The sequence below is a fragment of the Terrapene carolina genome, unplaced genomic scaffold (assembly GCF_002925995.2).
Source record: "Terrapene carolina triunguis isolate 2854851 unplaced genomic scaffold, T_m_triunguis-2.0 Scaffold66, whole genome shotgun sequence".
NCBI lineage: Eukaryota > Metazoa > Chordata > Testudines > Emydidae > Terrapene > Terrapene triunguis.
Window position 1 is genome coordinate 34,539,749 of NW_020664417.1, and position 19,032 is coordinate 34,558,780.

Below are 19,032 nucleotides of genomic sequence, written 5' to 3' on the forward strand. Positions count from 1 at the left end.
GCAGCCCCTGTTCGCAAAAGCTCCCTGGTCGCTTGTGCGCTGCTTTATAATATTGCTATGTGTGTCTGCCTGTAATAATCATATTGTTTAGTTATTATTTTGGTTAAGACACAAAAATGAGTGAGCTGCTAAAAGCATACTGGATTATTAAGGAGCTATTAATGTTTTGTAAGTGTAGTGAAAAATAGGAAAATGAGAGCATGGTGCATCATGAACGGGGACCATGGTGCATCATGAACGAGTGAGTCCAGCCAGGGAGCCTGGCCTTTAGGAGAAAATGAGGGCGTGAGGCACCTGAACTGTAACTCCCATGAAGCACTATGACAGTTTAAGATCATGTTTTCACTACCGGGGTAAATTGACCTAAGTTACGCTACTCCAGCTATGTGGATAGAGTTGATGTAGCTTCGGTAGACTTACTCTGGTGTCTTCACTGTGCTGCATTGACGGGAGATGCTCTTTGGTCAATTTACCTTACTCTTCTTGGGGAGGTTGAATACCAGAGTCCACTGGAGAGTGCTGTGCCATTGATTTAGCAGGTCTTCACTAGACCCGCTAAATTAACACCTGCTGCATCGTTTGCAGAATCGTCAATCTCCCCCATAGTGAAAACAAGCCCTTTATGTTGACCTGAGCTGAAATTAAATACTTTGATTCAGTTCCACAAACCAAAATGAAACATTGTCAAAAAGGTTCTCTTTTTTTTCAAAATATAGACAAAATGTTTGAAATTGAAATTTGTGGCTGAAAATTTTCAGTGTGGGGTGGGTTTTTTTGTGACAAGTCAAAATTTTCTGTGGAAAATTTCAATGGAAATTATATTTATTCACTTTCATCAATTTTTCTTCTGTGAGGAAGAATAAACATTTTCTGACCAGTTGTAGTACTCACATAATGGGTAGTTCATATTGTATATAACAATTCAATAGATAAGTCTAGAGTTCATGCATTTCCAAAATTACAGCTACATGTCTATGCTTAACTAATTGTCTCTCTAGAGTTAATTGCTAACAGTTTATTTCTGTCAGTTACCTTAAGTGCATGATTTCTTTTTGGAAAATTTACCTATTAGCAAATAGTTTATATTAGAAAATAACCAGAATGAATGGATTATAAAGTGGATAGAAAGCTTGCTAGATCATCAGGCTCAATGGGTAGCGATCAATGGCTCGATGTCTAGTTGCCAGCCGGTATCAAGTGGAGTGTCCCCAGGGGGTGGTCCTGGGGCCAGTTTTGTTCAACATCTTCATTAATAATCTGGATGATGGGATGGTTTGCACCCTCAGCAAGTATGTGGATGACACTAAGCTGGGGGGAGAGGTAGAAACGCTGGAGGATAGGGATATGGTCCAGAATGACCTAGACAAATTGGAGGATTGGGCCAAAAGAAATCTGATGAGGTTCAACAAGGACAAGTGCAGAGTCCTGCACTTAGGATGGAAGAATCCCATGACTACTACTGGCTGGGGGCTGACTGACTAAGTGGCAGTTCTGCAGAAAAGGACCTGGGGATTACAGTGGACGAGAAGCTGGATATGAGTTAACAGTGTGCCCTTGTTGCCAAGAAGGCTAATGGCATATTGGGCTGCATTAGTAGGAGCACTGCCAGCAGATCGAGGGAAGTGATTATTCTGCTCCATTTGGCACTGGTGAGGCCACATCTGGAGTATTGCATCCAGTTTGGGGCCCCTCATTACAGAAAGGATGTGGACAAATTGGAGAAAGTCTAGCAGAGGGCAGCAAAAATGATTAGGGGGCTTTGGCACATGACTTATGAGGAGAGTCTGAGGGAACTGCGCTTATTTAGTCTGCAGAAGAGAAGAGTGAGGGAGGGATTTGATAGCAGCCTTCAACTACCTGAAGGGGGGTTCCAAAGAGGATGGAGCTAGGCTGTTTGCAGTGGTGGCAGATGACAGAACAAGGAGCAATGGTCTCAAGTTGCAGTGGGGGAGGTCTAGGTTGGATATTAGGAAAAACTATTTCACTAGGAGGGTGTTGAAGCACTGGAATGGGTTACCTAGGGAGGTGGTGGAATCTCCATCCTTCGAGGCTTTTAAGGCCCAGCTTGACAAAGCCCTGGCTGGGATGATTTAGTTGGGGTTGGTCCTGCTTTGAGCAGGGGGTTGGACTAAATGACTTCCCGAGGTCTCTTTCAACCCTAATCTTCTATGATTCTATGAACCTCAAGGAGTGATTATATAACGGAAAACAACAACACCTACATTCAGATTAAAAGTGTAACGTTCAGGGAATATCCCCTCCAACTTCCTAATGAGACTCTCATGAATGAATATATCCCAAATTTTGGACTGAATCCAAGGCAGGTTAAGATACCACTCAGAGACAGAATCAGTGTTAACTGCATGTTTGTACAGGACCAAATCCTGGTCTCACTAAAGTCAATGGGAACTGTTCCTTTGTCTTCAGTGGGACCAAAATTTGGTCCATAATGAAGACCTGACCATTAAAATCCTTTATTACAGTGGGTACCTTACTATTGCATCTTCATGTAGTGGTTCAGAATGCCCCAGCTTCTAGGGTTGTGTGATGTACATCAGAAGCTAAGCTTTTGTTTTAAAAATATGTAATTATCTAGCCGTCATGGTCTGAACATAAACTTGACCAGAGTGCCAGGGCATCTGCAGAAGGCCTGAAACAATAGCTCCAAGACAGATGAACTGCCTTATGCATCTCAATCATGTGTTAACTCTAAGACCTGCTGATCTGTTTCTTGAGGACAGAGTAGCCCCAACTGCTGCTTTTGGGTTATCACTGCCTGTCTTGAAGGGGGAGGGCTTTCCCCTGCCATCACCACTCCAAGTTGGATGATGGAGCCACAGGAGGCTCCATGTTATGGTATGCCTAGTGCCCTGGATTGCCCTAATCTGTCCCTGATTAACATTATTATTTTGTGCATTTAAGTATTTTGGAATTATAACACAACTAAACATAGCCAATCTCTGAGATCCTACAGCAAGTGGCATAGCTGCATACTCAATACATAAGCAATCTCAGTCAGTCTGAGGCCCAGAAAATATATTATGTGACCTCTGGCTTTACAGTGAAAACTGAACAAATCCACAGAATTCTACACAGGCATTCATCTTTAGAAAGTGAGATGGCAAATATGTTGCTTCCAGGTTCTGCATATTTTTGTGCACCATCAAAAGGTTTGAATGAAATTCAGTTAGTTTCATTTCTTTGTTTGAACCTGAAACTACACCGATTTTATATAGTTTGGAATTTACTAATGGAAATTTCACAGTCTAGCTTCACTTTCACTTGTGCTGCTTCAGCATCTTCTGTGCCTAAAACTCTCTCCCTCCTGAACCATTTAATATGTTTAAGGGCATGATCCTATGAGATGAGGAGTGCCTCCCAAAACAGTGATGGGTTGAAGAGAGAAAGAAAGCTATTAAATGAACAAATCAGTGACATGCTGATGCTGTGACCCCTCAACTCTTTTTGAAGTCTGTGGTAGCTAATTGTTCTCAGCATGTTAGAGGAAGTGATTAGCATCTTGCAAGCCCTAAATGTCCCTTGAAAAGCTTTTTCTTTCCAGTTCACCCTATGACTTTTTCTCCATGTAAAGTGTTTTGTTATGATGTATATTAAGGACACTACATAAAAAACATGATGCCTGAGATTGGTTCAGAAAGCTGATAAGTGAATTTGCCACACAGCGAAACATAATGGAAATCAAAATATGAACATGTAATGTATTTTCAGTTGAATGTGGGATGGAACATGAAAAACTATTCAGTTTAATATTGCGTCAAATGAGAAAAGCATACTAGACAACCATTATCATCCACATTGTAAAGACATATGAGGAAGTTACATTGTACAGAGTAATTAAATGTATTGTTCAATGCTCATAGATAAAACAAACTTAGGGAATAAACAAGTTGAAGCCCCACTTTACTCACAGGTTTCAGAGTAGCAGCCGTGTTAGTCTGTATCCGCAAAAAGAACAGGAGTACTTGTGGCACCTTAGAGACTAACAAATTTATTAGAGCATAAGCTTTCGTGGGCTACAACCCACTTCTTCGGATGCATCCGAAGAAGTGGGTTGTAGCCCACGAAAGCTTATACTTTACTCACACTTATTTCAGTGGTGTTATATCTGATTTACTCCTGTATAAGTGAGAAGAGAGTTGCAGTTTGAATTTAGTTGGCTCAATTGGAATTATTTAGTCAAAGACTATTAGTCAGAGGTTAATATAGCACTATACAGAATACAGAAAGAAAAACATACATACCTTAGCAGCTCTCTGTAACTTGTGAAGTGATAGCAGCTTATTCACTCCCAACTAGCTTTCCAAAACTCATGCCTCTACATACTGGTTTAGAATAAAAACTCCTTTGTGGGAAGTGGAAAAATTACTTTCCCACAATTGATCCCGCCCTGTGTTCTGTTTTTAATATCTCAGTTTATCATATCTGTTTAGAAGACTGATAAAGGGATTTCTAATCCAGTCATTATTACTAACAGCTATGGCAATTTCAACTGAGTTAAAAACATCTTTCAGTGGGTCATTATTTCATAAATCACAGAAAACATCTGCAATAACAAATACCTCTTATCAATCACAGAACATAATTAAATCATAATCACCCCTTATGAATTTACCCCAACGTGTTCATTACAACACACATCCTTGGTTAGTTTCCAGGGGTCCCTTCGTGAGCATCTGGACTAGGTCAAGGAAGTTAAAAGATTATACACATTTCACTGAATATATGCCATTCTTCACTTTGTCACTCACTCAGATTCAACTTAAGTACAGACAGATTTTCAGTTTAATAGGGTATAGAACACTAAATTTCATAGATAAAAAGGAATTTTGGTTTTGTTATGTAACATAAAAGAATTGCAGGGGTTTTAATATCTATTAACAAGAGAACCAGTCTCAGGATTCTTAACTGCTAATAACACTTATGAAAATAATACACACAAACGCAGTCCCTCTCTCTCCCTGTATGGAAACATTCCAAATTAATAAATTCTGTATTGTTCATGTGCAATAGACAATTTTTTCTTGGTCATAATTATTTCTGCTCATGGACATAATCCTCAATGAAACTATTTATAGGCCAAGTTTGAAATTCTACTTTATCTTATAAGTACAACAAAAATATTCCACAATTTGAGAGGTGTGAGTTAACATGTGATGGGGTGTCTGCCCCACACAACATTGGAAGGGGTTAAGATGGTCCGGCAGGTCAATTAACTCCTTAGGCTGCACCTGGAGGGGGAGCTAGGAGGCAGGGAATTCATTGAAAGCAGGAACATTGAAAGCTCAGCTGGGCAGGAACAGATAGGCTGGTGCTGGGAAAGTGTAGTTACTCCCTGGGAAGTGGGATGAGAGTTTGGAGCTCATACTCCCATAGAAAGGGGGGAACCAGGAGGTGTAGGAAGCGGTCCAGGAAAGGAGTAGTAAGGGCTGGGAGATTAAAGCCCAGAACTTCTGGGTTGAGGGTCCCTGGACCAGAACCCAGAGAAATGGATAGGCCCAGGTTCCCCAACTGGCCACTGGGGAAGTGGCACTCTCAGGGCAGTCCCGGAGAGGACTGCCTGAGACTGTTTGCATGGAAGGACTTTGTGTAACACCCCGGAAGGTGGAAGCATGTAGTGACATGGCCAGAGGCCTGATTCATGAAGAGGAGGCTGCAGTTCCTGAAGTGAGAGGGGCCACAGGACAGGGGAAGACACCACCAGAGGGGGGCTAAAACGCGGGCACCACTAGCGGTGAGTGGACCCCGTGACACAGCGTCACAAGGAATATACTAAAAATCCCAATTCCAAAAGTCCAGATTAAATACCATGATGGGAAAGAATATCCTCAAGGGAATTCTGGGAACTCTGTGTTTTATCTGACTTCCCCTCTGACCCAGGACCTGGGCAGGAACAGACAAAGGCTGATGGTGGGAAAGATCAGTCACTCTCTGGGAAGAGGGATGAGAGTTTGGAGTTTGTACTCCCAGGGAGGAGGGAGTGGGGACCAGTAAGTGTAGGAAGCAGTCCATGGAAGGAGCATGCGTCTTTTGAGGCCATGGGTGTCCTGCAATGGAGGAAAGAAAAAGCTGAACTTACCATTGCTTAATCAAGCAATATAATTTAGTATATGGGAGAATGTGGGGGGATGTGTATGGAGAAGGATGCTCATTAGATTGCCATGGATGTATGGGTGTAGATCTATCACAATGCTCTTTAATGTATTTGTTGTTCACATGTATTTGACCAATATATTGATAGTCTAATGTTAGAATGGGAGAATTCTGTTGCTTTGTTGTGATAGGTCAGATAAGTCATATCTTGTTGAAATATTGTTTTTGTTCCATGACTGGGTGTAAACATTTCTTGATGTAAAGTTCATAATTAACTATTTGCAAAAACTCATCTGACTTTACCATTCACTTTCTGCACACATTTTTAACAGTGAACTTGATCATTTGAATTTTCACAGAAAGCAAATAGGAACATGGTTGCACCAAAGTAATTTAATAATGTTACCAAGTTTTCCTGGAAATTGTTTTTGCATTTCCCCCTCTGTATCCTGTGTCCTTTTTACCCTACTTTAATTGGGGGGAAAAAATAAAGTTGACGTTTTCCTATGGAAGCGTTTGAGTTTTAGTGGTGAAACTGCTTTTTTCAAAGGGAAACTTTATCACATTTTTTACTACCTCTACCCAAGACTATACAAAAGTCTACAATTAATTGTGGTATTGAGAGAAAACATTGTCTGGATTGCTGAATGAACTGAACATTGCCTGGCCTAACTTCTCATTTCTGAAGTACTGAGAAATGAGGAAGTAGGTGCAGGAACCATGCATCTGCCCAGAAAATTGAGAATGTAACTTGACTGCTTTCTTGTATAAGAACTGCATAAGAAACATTGGAGTCTAGTTATTTAGGAAGTTATGTATAGATCCAGCTGTGAAGTTTCCTGCTGGTTACAATGTTTAATATCTCCAGATATATAAATTTCCTCCCTCAGACATTAATATCTGAGTGATGCATGAACTATAAAATAATCTATCTGAGGTAAAGCTGGGAAAATTCATTATTCTTGTTGATTAACCTGCTAGTTTGCTTTGCTGGTTTTTGGGTGAATGATTTCCATGGGAATTAACCTACTTGATCAAATGACTGGTCCATCCAGTCCAGTATTTTGTCTCTCTCTCTCTGACAGTGACCCATACCAAATGTGTAGTTATAGGAAAACCTACTCACAAGGGAAGTTTCTTCTTAAACCCCATTAATGTTAGACGTTGGATTATACCACACAGTTTTGAGGGTTAATAATATCCCTTCCAAAACTCTTGTTTCTCTAATATTTACAACTCTGGCTATATTTGTTATCCATGTAAATGCCTAATCCTTTTTACCCAAGCCTTACAGGTGAGCTCAATGACCTAATAGAGAAAACCTATCTCTACTTTCTATGATGATCATGCGTAGGTGTTATCAGTCACATAACTGTTACCAAAGAAGTGTCTGGACATGGAGTCCAGGTCAGCCACAAAGCAGCATGCTAGGGCATTCTCCTCTTTCATCCTGTCAAGTTTGCAAGGCAGACAAAAACTGTGGAGGTGCAATGCTGGTGGGGCTAATGTGGAGGCAAGAGGGTCTCTATGATATTAAATCAAGACATAGCACACACAGACTATAAGCTTTTGGAATGAAGTTCTGCATTTCTCATCTGCTGTCATTTAAAGGACAAGGTGAAAATATGGATCATGTGGTTTTATTTCCCAGTGTATAAATCACTCTAGCAATCTTCCTCTTACTGTTTTTCATTATTCTGTTGTATGTTGAGATGAGCTTGAAATTTTTCTAATTCATCCAGGCCCCTGTGCAGTCTTTTAGATCTCTACCTTTTGTTTTTTAATTTTTTTTAACCTTCTCAACTTCATTTTGTAGTCTTTTCAGACACTCCACTTAATGTTTTAAACATTACCCAAGCCTTGAGGTATGGACACGATGGCCTTACAAGTCTTTTCAATATCTAATTTCTATGATGCTCATGCTACAGTCTCCTTGTCTTACACTAATTTTATTTCTTGACTTTCCTCCTTCATCCATATTGGCTTTCTTAAATTTCTCATTTTATTGCTACATGCTATGCATTCCATGTCCTTTGGGCACACGTTAATCTATTATTCACTTTTCAGTTTCTCTCTCCATGCTGTTTCCCCTCTGTTTTATCATACCTGATTGCTCTCAAACTGTTGCATTGCAAGATTTGGCTCTAGAGGCCTGATTTAAAGTCTGTTGAAGTCAATAGGAAATGTTTCCACTGATTTCAGTGGGATTTGGATCAAGCTTTAAATGGGTTTAAGAACCAAAGTCATCTGTAATAATTTCAGTGCATTTTTTTCCTTTTGATCTGCAATGGAATCATAACACATAATTTCTTGGCAGTATTAAAATATTGTTAAACTACCTGTACACAAAGGACCAAATTCAGATATGATTCCATTGAAGTCATTAGGTTCATCACTAGTATAAATAAATAACATATCTTAATCTTTTAATGTGGATGATGCAAATTCTTCACATGGGGCAGCATCTCACTATTGATGGTACAGCACATAGTAAGTGAGGCCCTACTACAAAACTAATGGAGTGGAGAATCCCTGGAACTAGAATTTGGTGAATAAAGGAATGATGATAAACTGGGTAGAATTGAATCTGTATGTTTCCTCCATTAAAGAACAAGGTCAAAGAGCATGTAAGTGCATACCAGTGTTGCTTAACATGCTTGTTTAACTGAACTAAACTGATGACCAGATGGAGTCTCTGGAACCATAGTACAGCAGAACAGTTGGAGCAACAGCACGCTAAGGAAGGAATGCAGATTGAAGCAATCAGGTTAGTATTTTGGGCATTTTATAAGGGAACCTCACAACTTGATTTCTACTGTCCTGAAATGAAACACTAAATAGAACACAGTATCAGGAGACTTCCAAAGTGTGTACCAAATTCCTGTTAAGACAGCAGAACAGCTCCTCAGCTGGTGTGCTTTGGAGCTGTGACCATGTACTTCAGCTGAGGATCTATCCCAGTTCATTTGGGACCACAATGTTAATTTTTGTCTTTCACCTTCAATATCATGTGTGTGTCCTGTTAGTGTCCTGCTCCATAAAGGGTATTTTGTATGAGGATAATTTCTTAAACTGAATTTAGCCCAGTCAATTTAGCCAATGTATAAAGATCTGGCAATGCCGAAAAATCCTCTGTCCCGTTCACAGCTAGTCAAAGGATTTCGTTTGATGTTGGACAGGACCCAGGGGAGGAAAATGTCTCTGATTATTAGATCACATGAGGCAGGAGTCTTCAGAATCCAGGGACATCCCAAGATCCACTGGACATCAGGGACATATTTGTAGACTCTATACCCTTCTGGACTAATGCCACCACTCCAGCTTCCATGTCAATATAGTTCCATTGACAACATGCTGCTAGGGACTTCGCTAATGGCTACTGCTCCTTAAACCACCCTAAAAAGAGATTCTGCAGTGCAGTGGTGTTCAAATGAAAAGTTCATACAGGCTGCTGCTCAAGCTCTCAGAGACAGCATCCTACTCCTGACTAAAGCCTCTCTTTTCTAAGAGGCAGGTCTTTTTGGTATCTGTTCTTGGGGCTAGCTGGAATATTTCCTGTGTCCCTTTTACCGTACTTTAATCCCTTTCCTGATAAACGACATGCCACGGTGTATAGATTCAATCACAGTACCTGCATAACTATATTCCTGGGAAATATTTTTCTTCTAAGATCAGCATCATGCTGGTTCATATTTGAACCCAAATTTAAATACCAGACACTGCCATCTGGCTGAAAACTAGGCCAGGTTCAAACATGATATTTCTGTGGGCCCCACATGCATCCTTCCTGTTCCCACTCCCAAATAATTTTTTCTAGGGATAAACTTCAGAAAGGCAACTGAGTTTAGGGAGAACATTAGGAAATTAAAGGATAGTATAAAGCTGGAATCTGTATAATGTTAAGATGACGAATAATTAATAATAATTAAACGGTGTTCATGCATCACACTGAACAAATATTGGTTTGTTTGTATTTTTCCATTTCTTTCAGGAACCCACAATTTAACAAATGCCTAATATGATTTTTTTTTTTTTTGCTAATCCAAAATTAGTTACTAATTATTTATGGATCATTCCTCCAGTCAGATTCCTGGTAATTAACTGGAAGCAGTGATCCAATAAAACAAATTGTGAGATGAGTAATTTGTCATATCTTCCTTAATTAGTCCAATTAGAAAATCTCTGTAAACCTAATAGTCAGTAAAACCAGGAGAAGGCATTCCAGACATTGCCTTACAACAACAGTAAATACCTAATTCTATGGTGGAATTGCTACATTTAGTAGCTACAAAAAATTGCACAAGATTGTTTTCCATACTAACACAAATTTAATTTAAAAAGGGACTAAGGGACTTTCATAACAGGGGATATGGTCAAACTCATCAGACATGAAACATAAATTCATTTAGCCTCCTCTTGATTTTGTACATGATTCTTGCTACATCTGTAATTACTTGAAGGCATTTCTTTGTGCTTGCTATTTCTCAGTTTATTTTTATCTTCCTCGTTACTGAATTGGTACTGTTGCTTCTTTTCTTGCACTGAAGCTGTAGTGTTGAAGTTATGACACTACGATCATTTCAATAGCCATTGGCTCTATATATGGACACATTCACAAGATGTCTTAAATACAAGATCATGAAGATGTGGCAGCAGGGATGTAAGGTAGGGAATTATTCCATATATGAAATACTGATATATAGAAAGCAGAAAATGACTAGCCATGTAAATTACATTTGAAATGAAGTTTTTTCATTGTTTTCTTCAGTATGGAAATCCCTCTTAATCGATACCAGGGAGCATTTTCCAGATATTATTTGACCCAACTCATAAAAAGAATAGAGGAGGGCAAAAACCAGAACACTGGATTTGACCATAGCAGAAGTTTAACTCTAGGACAATCTTTATAATCTCATCTGGAATATCAAGGATCCAGATCTATTTCTAGAACAGATGTTTTCTTGGTGATGTAGCCTGATCTGTGGATTATGTATTAATCCTATTGATTACTTAAGAATTCCCAGTTATCACTTTTGAGGTTTGATAGGCCTGATCTTGGGACAAGAACCTAGTATTATTAAAATCACGTTATAGTTGGGAACCCAGATTTGCATGGTTGCAACACTCATACTATAGGAACTCTATATTTACAATAATGTATCAATACATTTAACAAAGTCACAAACACCCCAGCTCAGTAAGGGAGATAGAGATAATACAAAATGTACATCTGAAAATCACACCATCTCTTCCAGAACAACCTGAAATATTAGCCATCACCTTCCTCCTCATCCTCAGTGGCCACCATTCTGGCAGCTCCAAAGGGCTACATTTTTCTCTCCTACTGCTAGGCTGGGATGTGACTTTTATAATATGTTATGCTGACGCCACTATGTCTAATGTATATTTGGTAGAGGTTTCTCCCCTCTTCCTTATTTGTATTTCCTCACCCTACTATTGGACTATCCTCCTATAGGTTAGTATATCAATGATATCAACTTATCATATATGTCAATTTGTTGCCATGGCACTCTTCTAGTCAATCATCTGCAGGTGTTGACTCATGTTCCTGTCATTGGTAGGTGTCATTATGGTAAACTCCAACAAAATTCCCCTTGCACATTCTATTTTCAGTTCCCCAAAACTTTGGCACAGATAAATGACATAATGGTCACCCCTAAATTCATATGCCTCAAACCTTATGCTAACTGCTGAAGCTAATGGCTTACAAGATACAGGCCTATAGGTTCCTTGCATTACTGCTGAACATAATAAAGAAAGAATATAATGAAGGCACAGCAGTGAACATAATAAAGGCAAGCTAGCCCTATGGGCTATAGTGTACAGTGCAATCTGTTTTGTTTATATGACTATTCATAATCCAACCCTTTGCAGAAATAGGGTATTGACATTAACCAGTGTTGAAATAAATGCTTACTGCTGTAGATGTCTGATGACTCTGACATTTAAAAAAAACAAAACCAAAGTGGAGTTCATACCCCATGGTTAATAAGTAGAAGTGAGCTTCTGCAAATTCAGCTCTCTCTGCGGGTGTGTGGGAAGAAAATAGGGTAGAGTGGGATTGCATGATTCTTATATCCCTGTCTACCAGCAATCAGTCAATATGAACTAAAATCGATGCATCCTGAGACTGGAGTGAATGTGGGGGGGAGTGAGGTTGCACTGGAACTTCCTTCGATCAGCAGTTCTGTCCATGATCCTCCAGTGGTCTGCAAAGGATGGCAGATCACAGGATGTGAACTCTCCTCTAGTTGCTAAACCACAGGAAAAGACACTGTTTTTCCAATAGAAATTCTCCATGTAAGTGATTGCTGTGGGTGCCACAATATAGTTCAAATAGTTCAATATTTATAATATTGTATTTAACATTTTAACACTATAAAAGTCACAATTTTGATGGTGCTGAATCAAAAAAAATGGAATTTTCATTTCATGGGAAATTTTGGCTTTTCATTCCAATTCGGAACAATTTCCAAAAATCAGAATTTCTTGCGGAACAGGCTTTCTCATTCCAGACCAGCATTAGACCTTACTCTGCTGCTTGCTGGTACCCATTGGTGGTAGTCAGACAGCAGGTGGTGCTGTTTCCTTGTCTCCTGTGATATCCTCAGATATTTCAGTAATGACTGTGATAGGTTTCAGGATAACTTGTATACTTTATAAAATTTATCTAATTGTTAGTTAAAATAGCACTGCTTGTTTAATCAAGCCTGGCTGTATTCTCTGTCTCATTCTCTGTAACAGAGCCTGTAACAGTCAGTGAGAAGTGTAGCACTGCATAATATCTCACAGGATTTGTGGCATTTCCAACTGAAGTGAAACTATTTATGCCATAGGTTGTACCTACAGCTACACATGAAGCAGCATTCAGCCAGTCAGTGCTCATGCTGGGCGAGGAACAACAGTGATTGTTGGTGCCCAAAATAGCCAGTGGTACTGTAGATACTAGAGAATCTGCCCTTCTTCTCCCCTCTACCAGCAACGTCTTCCCCATTTCTCCGTAAAGAGAAAAATCTGGAACACCTGTTTGTGGGGTGAGGGGAATCATGGAAGAAGGTTTTTGTTGGGGTCCTGGATGCTGATGGGGGAGGGGAAGAAAATGGTTTCTTTATCTGCACAAACCCCACCTTCTCCCTCCTAGCTCCTATCTAACTCTCAGCACAATCCCAGCTTCTCTGCCAGCTTTTACCTGATGGTCCAGCATCAACCTGGCTTGCCTGAACAACCTCATTCCCTCTGTCTTGACCCATGGCACCATCAAACCACCACACTGGCTCTGTTGCCCTGCAGTGAAATAAAGAGCATTTCATGGCTCAGTTGATGTTTTATATTCAGCCCATGCTCACAGTGAGATAAAGTGATCCTCTAGTGACTGTTCACCGAGCCATGTCAAATGACTTCAGCGGTTTTGGTCCAGTTCTTACAAACGTGTCCACATTGCATAAAACAGTGGTTCTCAACCTTTCCAGACTACTGTACTCCTTTCAGGAGTCTGAAGCCTGACTCCTGCCGTCCAGGGCTGAAGCATGTAACTTAGCTTTGCAGGGCCTCCTGTGGCATGGGGCCCCAGGCAATTGCCCTGCTTGCCATCTCTTAAGATTGGCCCTGCATTTGCAACCCCAACCTGGCTCATGACCGCCTGTAGACTCCCAGATGAGCAACCCTAATCTAGATGAATTGACATAATCCCTGGAAGACCTCTGTGTACCCTTAGAGGTACACGTACCCCTGCTTGAGAAACACTGACATAAAACACTGCCACATTCAACACTAATTTGAAACCTGGTTGGTAGTCGCAGCAAAAGGGCCCAGGATTGATTGGAGAATGAAATACCCTGTAATTTTTTTCAGTATCAGAGTTAAGGCATAATGGTGGGCAACATGCTGAAGCTTATACTAATAGTGCCAGAGAGAGAGATTACAGAGCAGACTCCAGATTTCAGGGGTGTTTTTTCTATTACTATAAATGTGCTCAGAAGCCAGAACAATGGGTGCATTTTTTAAAAAATAAGGATAAATATTTTTCTGGGATCAAAACTGAGCATGGATAAACTAGTTCAGGTGAAATGAGAAACAACCCAAGGCCTAAATTCACACTCAGTTTGAAGCAAATCTTTTTTTGAAATTAAAGTTTGGATAACTTTTACCCCTTTATTTTTCATTTTTCTATGCTGCTGCACTTCTGGGTTCTGTCTGGAACTGGCAGTGATGGGAAGTGGTGAGCAAGGTTGTTCAGATGGTGTTTCTCACTGACTAGAAATCAGAGATCTCTCCAAGACAGACCCTTGGATTATTATTATTATATTTAAAACATTCTTAGCCAAATTTTGCAAACCCAAGCAGTCTGGAAAGGTCAGCTTCTTAATGTTTAGGTACTTATCCAAACCTTCTGAGATCTGCCACTCACTAATTCACCTCAATTGCCAAATAATGCTGATGGGGGGGGGGGGAGAAAAGTATAGTAGACTCTTAAGTTAAAGTTTTATAAAGATATGAATAATAACATATGCCGGCTACTCTCTTGCCCTACTGCTTAATTTAGTGCAGTCAGCTGAGTTTCTTTTTGGCACTTACCAGTTAACAGATAAATGTGATAAAGAAGCTTTCCTGGCTTCAAGGAGGTTGCCGGTTATTGAATCAGACTGACCTTAATAACAGACCCATGGAACAGTTCACTTTTTGGTAATGAAAATAAAATCTCTACTTAGCAAGGTTGGCAGCTGTCAACTCTTTGTGCTTTACTACTGATATACATGTGACTCACAGCATAAGACAAAATTTGCAGCTATACTGAAGGATGTAGAACTACAAAATTGTGGGTAAAGAGAGCACCCACGCGGACTAAGCTTTCAGTATTTAGAAAGAACACAAGATGCAAAATAGATCCAAGCGCACACAGTGTCCCTGCAGTACTTATTTGAAATAGACTATTGCCATTCAATAATTGGTTTGAATAACTCAATTGTCCATCTATTTTGGTATCCTGGATAACATTTTCAAAAGTACTTAAATGACTTAGGACCCTCTGTCCTTTTTTCAAAAACTATTTAGGCATTTGGGAATGTAAGTCTCATTGATGGTCAATAGGACTTAAATGCTTTTGAAATTTATACCCCCTGTCTTCAACAGCACATAATAAAAGATGTTTCAGAAGATGTCAAAAGGCTCAGCCACTGGTAAAAGACTCTTATTGCATTAAATGAGGATTAATATCCCATGTGGTTGTTTTTATAGGCTCACTAGTGCAACTATGCATTTATTCTTATTATCCATGTAATGGTGTAATCCTTTTCTGAATCCTACTGAGCTCATGGACAGAGAGTTTGGCAATAAGTTTCAAAGGTTAATGATTGCAGTGTGTGTGTGTGTGTGTAAGCATTTCCTTTTATCAGTTTAAATATTTTTTGCCATTTCATTGAATGTTCCCTTGTTCTTCTGTTACATAAGTAGGTGTTCTTGGTTGACCTTTATTCCACCATTATAGTGTCACCTCTTATTCATCTTCTTTCTAAACTAAATAATACATATCTTTTAATCTCGCCTCGTATGAAAATCTTGACTCTAATCATATTAATTGACCTTCTCTGGAACTCTCTATTGTTAGTGCAACCTTTTTGAAGAGGGGTGACCAAACTGAATACAGTATTCAAGGTGAGGATGTACCATTCATTTAAATAATATCATTATAACATGTTCAGTATTATTCTTGCTCCTTCACTTACCACAGTCTAACACTTTCTTTGCTTTTTGACTGCTGTGCAGTGAGGTGATATTTACATTGAGCTGTCCACAGTTATGCTTATCTTTTTTTAGTCACTACAGTTAATTTTTAAGCCATCAATATGTATGATTAGATCATATTGTTCCTTCCATCTTGCACTTATCTATATTGAATTTTATCTGCCATTATGTTCTCTAATAATGTAGCTTTGTTAATTCCTTCTGAGGTTTCTCACATTCCTTTTTTGACTTGACAGATCTAAATAATTGTGTTTCATCTACAAATTTTGCCACCTCATTTTCACCCTCTTTTTCTGATCACCTAAATAGTATTCCACACAAAATACATACTAAAGGGTCAAGGATGTGTGAACTCATTGGCAACAACTATGAATTCAAATATGAACTGCAGAGCTAGTAACAGTGGTATGTAATCGATCATTTAAAACAGCTTCTCTACCAGATGATTGGAGGATAGCTAATGTAATTACAGGCCAGTTAACCTGACTTCAGGACCCAGCAAATTGGTTGAAACTACAGTAAAAAAAAACAGAATTATCAGACACAATTAGATTAACACAATTTGTTGGGGAAGAGTCAACACAGTTTTTGTAAAGGGAAATCATGACTCACCAATCTATTAGAATTCTTTCAGGGGACCAGCAAACATGGACAAGGATGATCCAGTGAATATATTGTACTTTGGACTTTCAGAAAGCCTTTGACAAGATCCCTCACCAAAGACTATTAAGCAAACTAAGCAGACATGGGATAAGAGGGAAGGTCTCTCATAGATCAGTAACTGGTTACAAGACAGAAAATAAAGGGCAGGAATAAGTGGTCAATTTTCAGAATGGGGAGAGAGGTAAATAGTGGTGACCCACAGGGACCTGTACTGTTACCATTGCTGTTCAACATATTCATAAATGATGCGGAAAAAGGGGGTAAACAGTTACATGGCAAAATTTGAAGATGATTACAAAATTATTCAAGAAGTTAAAGTCTAAAACAGACTGTGTAGAATTACAGAAGAATCTCCCAAAACTGGGTGACTAGGCAACAAAATGGCAGATGAAATGCAGTGTTGATTAGTGCAAAGTAATGCACATTGGAAAACATAGTACCAACTATACATACAAAATTAGCTATTGGCACTCAAGAAAGAGACCTTAGAGTCATTGAGGATAACTCAATGTGTAGTGGCAGTCAAAAAAGCTAACAATGTTAGGAACCAAGGTATAGATAATAGAAAATATCATAATGTCACTCTATAAATCCATGGTATGCCCTCACCTTGAATATTGTATGTAGTTCTGGTTGCCCCGTCTCAAAAAAGATATATTAGAAATGGAAAAAGTAGAGAGAAGCACAACAAATATGATTAGGGGTATGGAACAGTTTCCATATGAGGAGAGAGTAACAAGACTGGGACTTTTCATCTTGGAAAAGCGACTAAGGGGGATATGATAGAGATCTATAAAATCAAGATGGAGAAAGTGAATAGGCAAGTGTTATTTACCCCTTCACATAACACAAGAACCAGGCATTGAAATTAATAGGCAGCAGGTTTAAAACAAACACAAGGAAGTACTACTTCGCACAGTCAACCTGTTGAACTCATTGCCAGGATTGTTGTAAAGGCTGAAACTATAATGGGGTTCAAAAGAGAACAAGATAAGTTCATTGAGGATAGGTCCACCAACAGCTATTAGCCAAGATGGACAGAAGCTGGGAATGGACGACAGGGGATGGATCACTCAGTAATTGCCCTGTTCTGTTCACTCCCTCTGGGACATCCAGCTTTGGCTATTGTCGGAGTACAAGATAGTGGAGTAGATGGATTTTTGTCTGACCCAGTGTGGCTGTAGATACGGTATGCAGGAAAACAAATTGTGGTGCAATTCCCTTGTGATTTCATCTGTGGACATCATGACCATTTGGAAATATAAACAAATGTAGAGAGGAAAAAGTCCTAGACAGAAGATAAAAGCCTAAGTCTCAAACTGGATTTAGGACCTAATAAAAAAAATTGAACCAATGGGTGTTAGGCACAGAGCTGGGTGAATAACTGATTTGTTTTGGTTAGTTGTCAGTTCCAAAAAAATTGAAATAAATTTCAGTGCAACCTGAACTGAATCTGAAAATTCTAAAAAATTACAAGTATCAGGGGGTAGCCGTGTTAGTCTCTATCTACAAAAAACAACAAGGAGTCCGGTGGTCCCTTAAAGACTAACAGATTAGTCTTTAAGGTGCCACCGGACTCCTTGTTGTTGTTTTTTTAAACAGCAGAACTAAAATTCATTTGCAAATTTAACACCATTAATCTGGGCTTGAATAGGGACTGGGAGTGGCTGGCTCATTACAGAAGCAGCTTTTCCTCTCCTGGAATTGACACCTCCTCATCTATTATTGGGAGTGGACTACATCCACCCTGATTGAATTGGCCCTGTCATCACTGGTTCTCCACTTGTGAAGTAACTCCCTGCTCTCCATGTGTCAGTATATAATGCCTGCATCTGTAACTTTCACTCTATGCATCCGAAGAAGTGAGGTTTTTACCCACGAAAGCTTATGCCCAAATAAATCTGTTAGTCTTTAAGGTGCCACCAGACTCCTTAATGAATTGAGAGTTAATTTTGGGTTGAATGAAACATTTTATTTGACCCAATATGTTTTGATTCCAGGAATTTTTAAATCGCTAGGTTCAGAAAATGGCTGGAGGAGGCAGTGCCCATCTTATAACTTTTAGCCCAGTGGGTAGGGCACACACCTGAGAGCTGAGAGACTCAAGCTCAAGTCCCTTGTCCCCATTAGGCACAGGGAGGAATTGAACCTAGGTCCTCCCACATCCTCCCTAACCACTGGGCTAAAAAGTTATACAGTGACTGGCCGTACCATCTCCTGCTGTATGGTGCTTAATGCCTGTGTGAATCCAGTCTGGTGGTGGTGGGTTTTTTTGGGAGGGGGTGAGGGATGGGTTTTGGTTTTTTTCCAGAAACTATTTGACAAATTCACAAATAGTTTCTGGTTAACCAAAATTTCATTTTTTCAGCAAATAAAGAATTTGTGCATACTTTTTTGCCTAGCTCTAGTTAGGTGCCTAACCTACTTAGTTGTCTAGTGGAATTTTCAAGAGTGCCTGTCTACTGCTTTAGGCATTTAAATACATTTGAAAACCTG